Raw genomic sequence first — 9685 nt, 5'->3', positions numbered from 1 at the left:
AAGCCTGCGCACCGCAACGAAGAGTAGCCCCTGCTCGCCACAACTAGAGAAAGCCCACATGCAGCAATGAAAACCCAACGCAGCCAAAAATAAATAAATAAAATAAATTAATTAAAAAAAATCTTAATAAGCAAGGAATAGAAGGGAACTTCATTAACCTGTTAAAATGATCTACAAAAAAGTCTACAGCATGAAAAAAATAATGAAACATCAAAATAACCCTTTAAGAATGGAAAATAACAAGGGTGCCCACTACGACTTCTACACAACTCTGCTGGAGGTCCTAGCCAGCACAGTGAGGCAAAAAGAGAAACAATGTATCAAAAGAAAGAAATAGAAACACCATAATTTGGACTTACATTATTTACGTAGAAAATAAAAATAATCTATAAATTGTTAATTTAGAGTTTAGTGAGGTTGCAGAATCAACATACAAAAACCAACTGCTTTTTTTTTTTTTTTTTTTTTTTGTGGCCTCTCCCGTTACGGAGCACAGGCTCTGGACGCGCAGGCTTAGCGGCCGTGGCTCACGGGCCCAGCCGCTCCGCGGCATGTGGGATCCTCCCGGACCGGGGCACGAACCCGCGTCCCCTGCATCGGCAGGCGGACTCTCAACCACTGTGCCACCAGGGAAGCCCCCAACTGCTTTTTAAAATAATTTTTTATATACTAGAAAAATGCAGACTATCTCATTATTCTAAGCTTATTTCTGTACGTAAATGAAAACAACCATTCTGTGACTACAAAACTCACTGTGAACCCAGTGAATTAAAAAAGAAAACATCCTATAGACAGCCAAAGCATATTATCATGATACTTTAAAATACAAAAAAAGGACTTTCCTGGTAGCACAGTGGTTAAGAATCCACCTGCCAATGCAGAGCACACGGGATAGGATAAGTGGTACAATAGCACTGGGGTGGGATAGGGAAGGGAAGGATATTAATTATAATCAAGATACTGCAAGAAAAAAAAAGTATAATTAGAAACACTAGGCCTCCAAAAAAAAAAATCTGTGTAAGGAATGAATATAATCCATTATAGTATTTGACTCTCCTATTCAACGTTTACAAAGTCACAATAGTGTAAAAACCATTTATTGCTATAACTAAATATGATAATTTAATGATTTAGGAGAATAAAAGATGGAAAGTAGCATGACAGTTGAATCCTTATCAGTTACAATAAGAATAAATATATAAGGTCTAAAATGGATAAATCAAGAAAAAGCATTATATCATTTAGAATAAATGAAGGTAACTACGAGAAGAAACTGCTGAAAGAGTTAAAAGGGATTGCCGGGGCTTCCCTGGTGGCGCAGTGGTTGAGAATCTGCCTGCTAATGCAGGGGACACGGGTTCGAGCCCTGGTCTGGGAAGATCCCACATGCCGCGGAGCAACTCGGCCCGTGAGCCACAACTGCTGAGCCTGCGCGTCTGGAGCCTGTGCTCCGCAACAAGAGCGTCCGCGATAGTGAGAGGCCCGCGCACCGCGATGAAGAGTGGCCCCCGCTTGCCACAACTAGAGAACGCCCTCGCACAGAAACGAAGACCCAACACAGCAAAAATAAATAAATAAATAAATAACTCCTACCTCCAACATCTTAAAAAAAAAAGGAATTGCCTTTGGTAAGCAGGATTTAGGAATGGTGAAGGGCACACGTGAGAAATGTTTGTTTTTCACTATAATCCTTAATACACTGGTTATGAACTATGTGTATTTACTACTTTGATAAAACTAAAAATTTACTTAAATAGAAAGATTTTTGGTCCAGAAAGGAGGGATGGTGTCAGAAACAGATTTTGTGCTGGTAAAGCTAAGGAAGCATTACAGCCCCCCTGGAAGGCTGGAATTTGTTTTAGGTGAGAAGGAAACCATGTTGCTATCAAGCAGAATTTCTGATAACCTGCCTCAAGAGATCTCAGAGAAAGGGAACAATTTTCCAAGCATACAGTTATTTGTGGTTTATTTTCTCATTCTAAATAGACAATCATATTCAAACGCAATTAAAAAAATTTTTTCCCTAAAGAGAGTCCTTCAAACGGGGTAAATTTTAGGCTTCACAAAACCTGGGTTAGATCCAAGGAGTTGTTTCCCAAAGGAGTCCAGATTCACCTTTTTCTAAATGGTAGATTTATGTTTTTATGCAGATTCACTCTTTTTTTTTTTTTTCTTCTGCACGTGGGCTTTCTCTAGTTGCAGCGAGGGGGCTACTCTTTGTTGTAGTGCGTGGGCTTCTCATTGTGGTGGCTTCTCTTGTTGAGGAGCACGGGCTCTAGGCACGCGGGCTTCAGTAGTCATGGCACGCAGGCTCAGTAGTTGTGGCTCATGGGCTCTAGAGCGCAGGCTCAGTAGTTGTGGCGCACGGGCTTAGTTGCTCCGCGGCATGTGGGATCTTCCCGGACCAGGGCTCGAACCCATGTCCCCTGCATTGGCAGGCGGATTCTTAACCACTGCGTCACCGGGGGAGCCTGAAAACTACAAATCTTAAAAATATTTTGCTTTCCTAAAAATTAAATAATAACATGCATAGTTTCTACAATTAGAGCTTTTATGCTTTGGGAGGAAAACATATTCTTTTGAATAAATGAAGGTAACTACGAGAAGAAACTGCTGAAAGAGTTAAAAGGGATTGCCGGGGCTTCCCTGGTGGCGCAGTGGTTGAGAATCTGCCTGCTAATGCAGGGGACACGGGTTCGAGCCCTGGTCTGGGAAGATCCCACATGCCGCGGAGCAACTCGGCCCGTGAGCCACAACTGCTGAGCCTGCGCGTCTGGAGCCTGTGCTCCGCAACAAGAGCGTCCGCGATAGTGAGAGGCCCGCGCACCGCGATGAAGAGTGGCCCCCGCTTGCCACAACTAGAGAACGCCCTCGCACAGAAACGAAGACCCAACACAGCAAAAATAAATAAATAAATAAATAACTCCTACCTCCAACATCTTAAAAAAAAAAGGAATTGCCTTTGGTAAGCAGGATTTAGGAATGGTGAAGGGCACACGTGAGAAATGTTTGTTTTTCACTATAATCCTTAATACACTGGTTATGAACTATGTGTATTTACTACTTTGATAAAACTAAAAATTTACTTAAATAGAAAGATTTTTGGTCCAGAAAGGAGGGATGGTGTCAGAAACAGATTTTTTTCTGGTAAAGCTAAGGAAGCTTTACAGCCCCCCTGGAAGGCTGGAATTTGTTTTAGGTGAGAAGGAAACCATGTTGCTATCAAGCAGAATTTCTGATAACCTGCCTCAAGAGATCTCAGAGAAAGGGAACAATTTTCCAAGCATACAGTTATTTGTGGTTTATTTTCTCATTCTAAATAGACAATCATATTCAAACGCAATTAAAAAAATTTTTTCCCTAAAGAGAGTCCTTCAAACGGGGTAAATTTTAGGCTTCACAAAACCTGGGTTAGATCCAAGGAGTTGTTTCCCAAAGGAGTCCAGATTCACCTTTTTCTAAATGGTAGATTTATGTTTTTATGCAGATTCACTCTTTTTTTTTTTTTTCTTCTGCACGTGGGCTTTCTCTAGTTGCAGCGAGGGGGCTACTCTTTGTTGTAGTGCGTGGGCTTCTCATTGTGGTGGCTTCTCTTGTTGCAGAACACCAGCTCTAGGCGCGCGGGCTTCAGTAGTTGTGGCACGCCGGCTCAGTAGCTGTGGCTCCCGGGCTCTAGAAAACAGGCTCAGTCGTTGTGGCGCATGGGCTTAGTTGCTCCGCGGCATGTGGGATATTCCCGGACCAAGGCTCGAACCGTGTCCCCTGCATTGGCAGGCGGATTCTTAACCACTGCGCTACCAGGGAAACCCTGCAGATTCACTCTTAATGTTTATTTGTTCCTTTTAATTCTTGTTTTAGGGGGAAAGTGAGGACAATTTTTTCAGTAATTTTTGGAATCAAGAAACTGTATTAGAACCTGGTCCTCCTCTGGCTACCTTACCTGGAGCTCACAGAGACTGTAAGACCTTTGAGGATAGGAACAGAGCTGTGTTCTCTGTGTCTTCTACAGTTCAGGTACAAAGTTAACGCAGGTTCAGTAAATATTTTTGAAGGAACAGGTACATTTGAGTGCCATTAGGTATCATTTTTCCTCTGCTCCGTCTCTTTATTAAGACTCTGTTATGCAAGGCAGAAAGCTGTGGGAATGAGGATGAGAAGAGGTAGAGCGGGGTAAGGTTGCTTTTTCCAAACCCTAGATCCCACACTTAGACTTTACATAGTAGATGCCTTTCTGGATATTTTGTACCGTGTATATCAGTCAGATTTTGGTAATCTCAACTCACTTTACACATAGAGATTATTAACGATGTTTAAACATTTTGTGCTATGAGATGCAGAACATTTTACTTATTTCAAGAATCTTTTCGTGCAACTTTCTGTAAAGTGAATTACCAGCATATCTGAAGTCTATTTTGGGGGTGTGCTTAAAATGGGGCACACCAGTACTAAGTTCGGCTTTAACAATGACTAATTCGCACACCATGTGTGGAGTGTTAGATAGCTGTTGGGCGCTCGCCAACAACTAGGCATCTACCACTTCTTTTGGCCCCTTCACTCTCAGACCACCTGCTTCGACCCGGAGGTGCTGTCTTGACCCTCCGCGACCTCTTTGTCATGGCGTCCGCGGGGCGTCTCCCGCCGAGGCCCCGGCACCAGGCCAGGCGGCGACCTTCCCAAGATGGCGGCGTCAGGGGCCACTGCGCGGAGGGGGCGGGGTTCCGCCTCCGGAGGCGGGGCAGGGAGCCAGAGGGGTCGGCCTAGCGGGAGGGCAGCTTCCGAAGTGGGCAGCCCCAGCGCGCCTGCGTGGAGCGACCCTGCGCGCAGTGAGGCAGTGGCGGGGGAAGGCACCGGTGGGGCCGACTGGCGGGTTGAAGGAGGGAAGCGGGCGAGCGAAGTCCCAGTGCGCGCCGCGGCGGCACGGGTACCCTCCCCTTCCGGGCGTGAGGCGCTGTGAGGAAAGCTGAAGCGAGCGGACTCGCACCGGCAGCGAGACGCCGCTACCGCCGCCCCAGCCCAGCCTCCCTCGGCTTCGGCGCTCCCGTCGTGGGGGCCCGGGTTCCTCAGCACACCCAGCTCCAGCAGCCCCAGAGCCTGTCCCCAGTCCTTCGGAAGCCCCGGCGCCAGCCCCGGCCCTTGGCGGGGAGGATGACGGAGCTGCAGTCGGCACTGCTACTGCGAAGACAGCTGGCAGGTGAGCGGGCGGGCGGAGGGGCGCCGGCCCGGGCCGCGATCGCGGCGAGCAGCTGCCCGTTCCTCTTCTCCTCCTCTTGGGCGCTCCCGGGCGGGCGGCCGGACGGGCGAGGGGAAGCGGCAGCCCCCGTCGAGGCCGGGCGCGGGCCTGCGAGGTGGGGGAGCCAGGGCGCCAGTCCCGGCCGGGCCCATCACTTCTTTCCCTGCTTTCTTAGGGCATTAGGGGCGGGGACGCGCCCCAGCCTCGGCCCCAGGACCGCGCCTGCCGCCCCGGGGGAAGGAGGGGAGGTTGCCCCCTCCCCCACTGTTCGGTGGGACGTTGCGGGGGAGGGGCTGTAGGTCCCCAGCCCCGGCGGACCCTCCCTGGAGGGGCGGGTCCGGGCTCAGGTGCGGCAGAGGCCGCCGGATCCCTGAGGCAGGAAGAGCGTCTGGGCCGGCCCGGCTGCGCGTCCCGGGCTCGGCTGTCGGAGCCGCGGGCGGACAGCCGCGGGCAGGGTGGGCGAGAGGAACTGGCCCCCGGGCGGATAGGTGAGGCGCGCCAAACTTCTGCCCAGGCAGCGCCGGGTGCGCGGAGTTGTGGCGGACAACAAAAGCCCCGGCCTCCGCGGCCTCGTCGCGGGCGCGCGGGGTCTGAGAACCCTGCGGGGCGCGGGACGCCGCCTCGCCTGCCTCCGCCTGGCACGGGCTCCGGCTGCGCCGCCCGGCTGGGGGAGGGTAGGAGCGGGCCGAGCCGAGAGCCGCTCGCTGGCCGGCTCGGGGCTTTGTGCTCCGAGCGACTCCAGCTCCTGAGCAGGCCTGCGGGTCCCCGGGGCTGAGGCCCGCGGGTTCTGGCATGGGGCGGTGGCCGGTCTGCCTCCCCAGAGGTGCCTGCGTCCCCCCTCCCCCATTGTCCCGGCCTCCGGCCGTTTGCGGCTTCCAGGTTGACTTTTTAGGGGGTTGGCTCCGACTCTGCTAGGACTGTGTGAGCGGAGCATGCGCAGTGGGGACGGGGACGTACGTGTGCGGAGTGGAAGGGGGGAGGCGGGTCGGTGGCTTCACAATGCCGCCCCACGTGCTGCCAGATTTAAAGAGAAATGAACCAGCAGTTACCACTGCTGTCCAACGCCCAGCCTTGTGTCCTTCTCAGTTCTGACGGATCTTCACCTGCCCACTCCACAGCCAGCGGCCCTGAGCCCTCGGCAGAACCCAGAGGCTGGAATGAAGACATCTATTTTTGAAATAGGTTTACTAAGACTTAGGTTGAGGTGTTAGTTAAATCACCTTTATGGCTTCTTAAGGAAAAGGTTGTCAGGGGCTGTTACAGGTTGTATAATTAGGTTTATTATTAGAGCATGAGCAAGCAGGTTTGGACAAGTACTAAAGTTCTAAATGCTCGGGGGGAGTGACGGAGTGAATGGAGAATTTCTAGTGATACCTGTGTCCATCGCAAATGTATTGGGCAAGCAGTGAAAGAATAACTTTATTGCATCTTATATTTGCAAACACACGTTACTCTTCTGTGTGTTTTTCTGGTTTGTTTTGTTTTGGAGGAAGGAATTAAGATGTTCTTTTTTCTCCCTAAGAATACTTTAATCAGAATAAGTTTTAATTGTGTGGTGGACTGTTAAACAGTATTAAAATAGTAAATCAGTATTAAAACAGTACTCAACTCTTTCATAATGGGAAAGATACATATTTTAAAGGTGTAGAAGAAGTTAAGCAGTTACTAAGAAAGTAAAGTATGACTAATAACAGTGTTATCAGTAGCAGTATTTCAGAATTCTTTCCATCCTATTTGTGAACAGGCTGTAAATTTTGATAGCCACTTGGTTCAGTTTTGCACTCTTTTCCAAGATTAATCCCAAATATTGATAAGACATTTCCCAAAGCTCTTTCTTAATGGTTGACTTTTTGATAAGGCACACCAAGATATGCTTTAAGTTTGGAGGACAGAATGATTTAGTTTGTAATATTTCATGCCTCATTATAAAGTTATTTAGCTGCTGATTAATTTTCTTGTCTTTTTGATCAGACACAATGGACTGTTAATATTTTCTTAAATATTTGAAGGTTATTTATTAACATGCTCAAAATGTATAAAACAGGCCAAGGCCAGTGTTTTAAGGAAAATGTGAAAATATCAAGTTTATTGGGAAGACTTGATAAAACTACATACTGAAATAAAGGCCCTGTTGTATTTTAGTCGTTAGTAGTACATTGTTTGAGCTTTTTGGTTTTTCAGATATCATTTGAAAACAGGAAAGAATGGTAAACTGTAATCTCTTGAAATAATTTACAGTGAACTTTTGGAAGGCTTAATAATAAATGCTTTGAAAATCTTGAAATGTATTGAACTGAGTAGACACACAAACGTAAGCCATTCTAGCTGCTAGAATTTCAGAAACTTAACAACAGTGGTTAACAATAGTAACATTTATTGAGCCCCTAGTCTGCCAGTCCTGAAGGATTTTACTTCATTACTTGAGGGGAGAATTTATTGTGTGTGTTGTGTTTTGTTGGTAACTGTAATGAAGAACCTGGTTACTTTCTGAGTGAAGCAGAATGGTTCCTTGGGTTGCAGAGTTTCTCACCCTCAGCACCACTGATATTTTGGGCTGATTATTGTTGTAAAGGCCTATACTATGCATAATAGAAGTTTAGCAGCATTCTTGGCCCCTACCCACTAGATGCCAGTAGTACACCTCCTCAGTTGTGACAACCAAAAATGTCTCTGTTGCCAGATGTCCCCTGAGGGACATAGTCATCCGAGGTTGAAAACTCTGGTTTAAGGTGTTTTAGTTAAGACCATATTGGCCATTGTGAAGCAAGTAAGAACACCTAACAGATTCATGAAATCAGATAGGTTGTGTATTTCTTTGTGGGTATTATTAGACTATGACTTACTGCTTTGCAAATTCAACAGTCACAGTTCAGTTTTTGCAGTGCATAATGCTAAACACTAAGAAATCCCACAGCACGAGATAATTTATTTATTTATTTATTTATTTGAAAAGGTGTTGTAAGCAGTGGTTAAAAATACAAAGAGTATAAAAAAAAGGTTTAGTCTTTCTTTCCATCCCGACCCAGGCTGCTTTTCTTGGAAGCAGCCATCATCGATAATTTCTTGTGTGCCTTCTTATACTGTATATGTTTATATAGCTATATATGTATATATATATGTTTATATGGCTAACGTTTACTGAGGACTAGCATAGCATCTACCAAGCATTTCGCTGAGAGCTTTACATATATTATCTCATTTAATCCTCCTAATAAGGAAATTGAGGCCAAGAGAGTATCAATAACTTGCCCAAGGTCACACAGGTAGTAAGTGGTGCTGCTAGATTAATATTCAGGACCTTCTTATTAGAGACTTTGTTGTTTTTAATTGGCTATATTGTCTTCTAGGGAGCAACAGTTTAACACAATTGTGAAATATGGTTTTATAAATTTAAATATTCGAGCTTAATTTATCCAGTAACTACCAAAATGATTGGGGAACTGTTCTCATCTTAATAAAATTTTATGTACGAAATAATGCACATTAAAATCTAAGTGATATTCTTAAGGTAATCATAAAAAGATGTTTTAGCCATTGTCACTTTACGACCAACATTCTGCAGAATGTCATAGATTGAAAGTAGCGCTAAGCTTTTTTGTGTTAACGGTTAACTCTGAGAAAATAAATTGGACTAATTGGACTTATTCCCTACTCTAACCATACTAACTTTTACTTTATGACAAGCATTTATAAAGAATAAGAGGTTTTTATTTTTTTTAAGATCACTTGACTTTTTTAAAAATTGACAACACAGTAGTTGCTTTCTCATAGGTACCTGTCATCCCAGAACTAGCAAGAAGAATCTCTTAAGCAGTAACAATAAAATAATTGAACTCCTTTTACTGTAGAAATTTTGATTGCATATTTTAAAGTAATCTGCAACATTTCCAAATCTTTGTCTCCTTGTCTACCCATGTAGGTAGGTTGTGATGAGTTAGTTATGTGTGTTTCTCAGATTTATGTGCAATAAAATCACTTGGGAGTATGTTAAAAATACAGATTCCTGGCCTCACCTTCACAGAGTATTAGTCTACATGTCCAGATGGGGCCAAAGAAAGCCCAATTTTTAATGTTTCTCATTGGCCTTTTTAGAATGTATTGGCATTCTGACATAAAATTCCATTAATAATCTTAAAGTAGTAGAAGTAGAGTAATTGATTATTGACAGGGATACCCTAGTGGTAGAAGATTCTAGGTGATGAGCAGAATATTAATATTTGTATATTAATAGTTGTTTACCCACATATTTAGAAATGGAAGAAAAGTCTAAAAGTAAGTTTATATTTCATCAAACTACTAATTGTTTAATAGAGTTTGGGAATTTTTATATCCAGAAATCATTACACTGTTACAGAAATAATGCAGCTACTATATGCTGTCAGAAAAAAAGTATAAATGAAACAGACATTGTGGTTGAGGGAGGGGTGTTGGATGATTTGTAATCCCTGTAGTGGA

The 9685-nt window shown here is 45.1% G+C and overlaps 1 long non-coding RNA gene across 1 annotated transcript; it reads right to left on the bottom strand.

Annotated features, from left to right (window-relative positions):
- Positions 1-3388: 3388 nt before the first annotated feature.
- Positions 3389-4010, bottom strand: LOC129392784 (uncharacterized). The gene is made up of 2 exons (XR_008619379.1): positions 3941-4010; positions 3389-3672 (listed from the first exon to the last, which is right to left on the bottom strand). It is a non-coding gene; the product is annotated as an uncharacterized lncRNA (long non-coding RNA).
- Positions 4011-9685: the final 5675 nt, after the last annotated feature.

The sequence above is a fragment of the Physeter macrocephalus genome, chromosome 14 (assembly GCF_002837175.3).
Source record: "Physeter macrocephalus isolate SW-GA chromosome 14, ASM283717v5, whole genome shotgun sequence".
In the NCBI taxonomy this organism is placed as follows: domain Eukaryota; kingdom Metazoa; phylum Chordata; class Mammalia; order Artiodactyla; family Physeteridae; genus Physeter; species Physeter macrocephalus.
The sequence above is the reverse complement of the archived record's forward strand: the minus strand, read 5'-3'. Positions and strand labels throughout refer to the sequence as shown.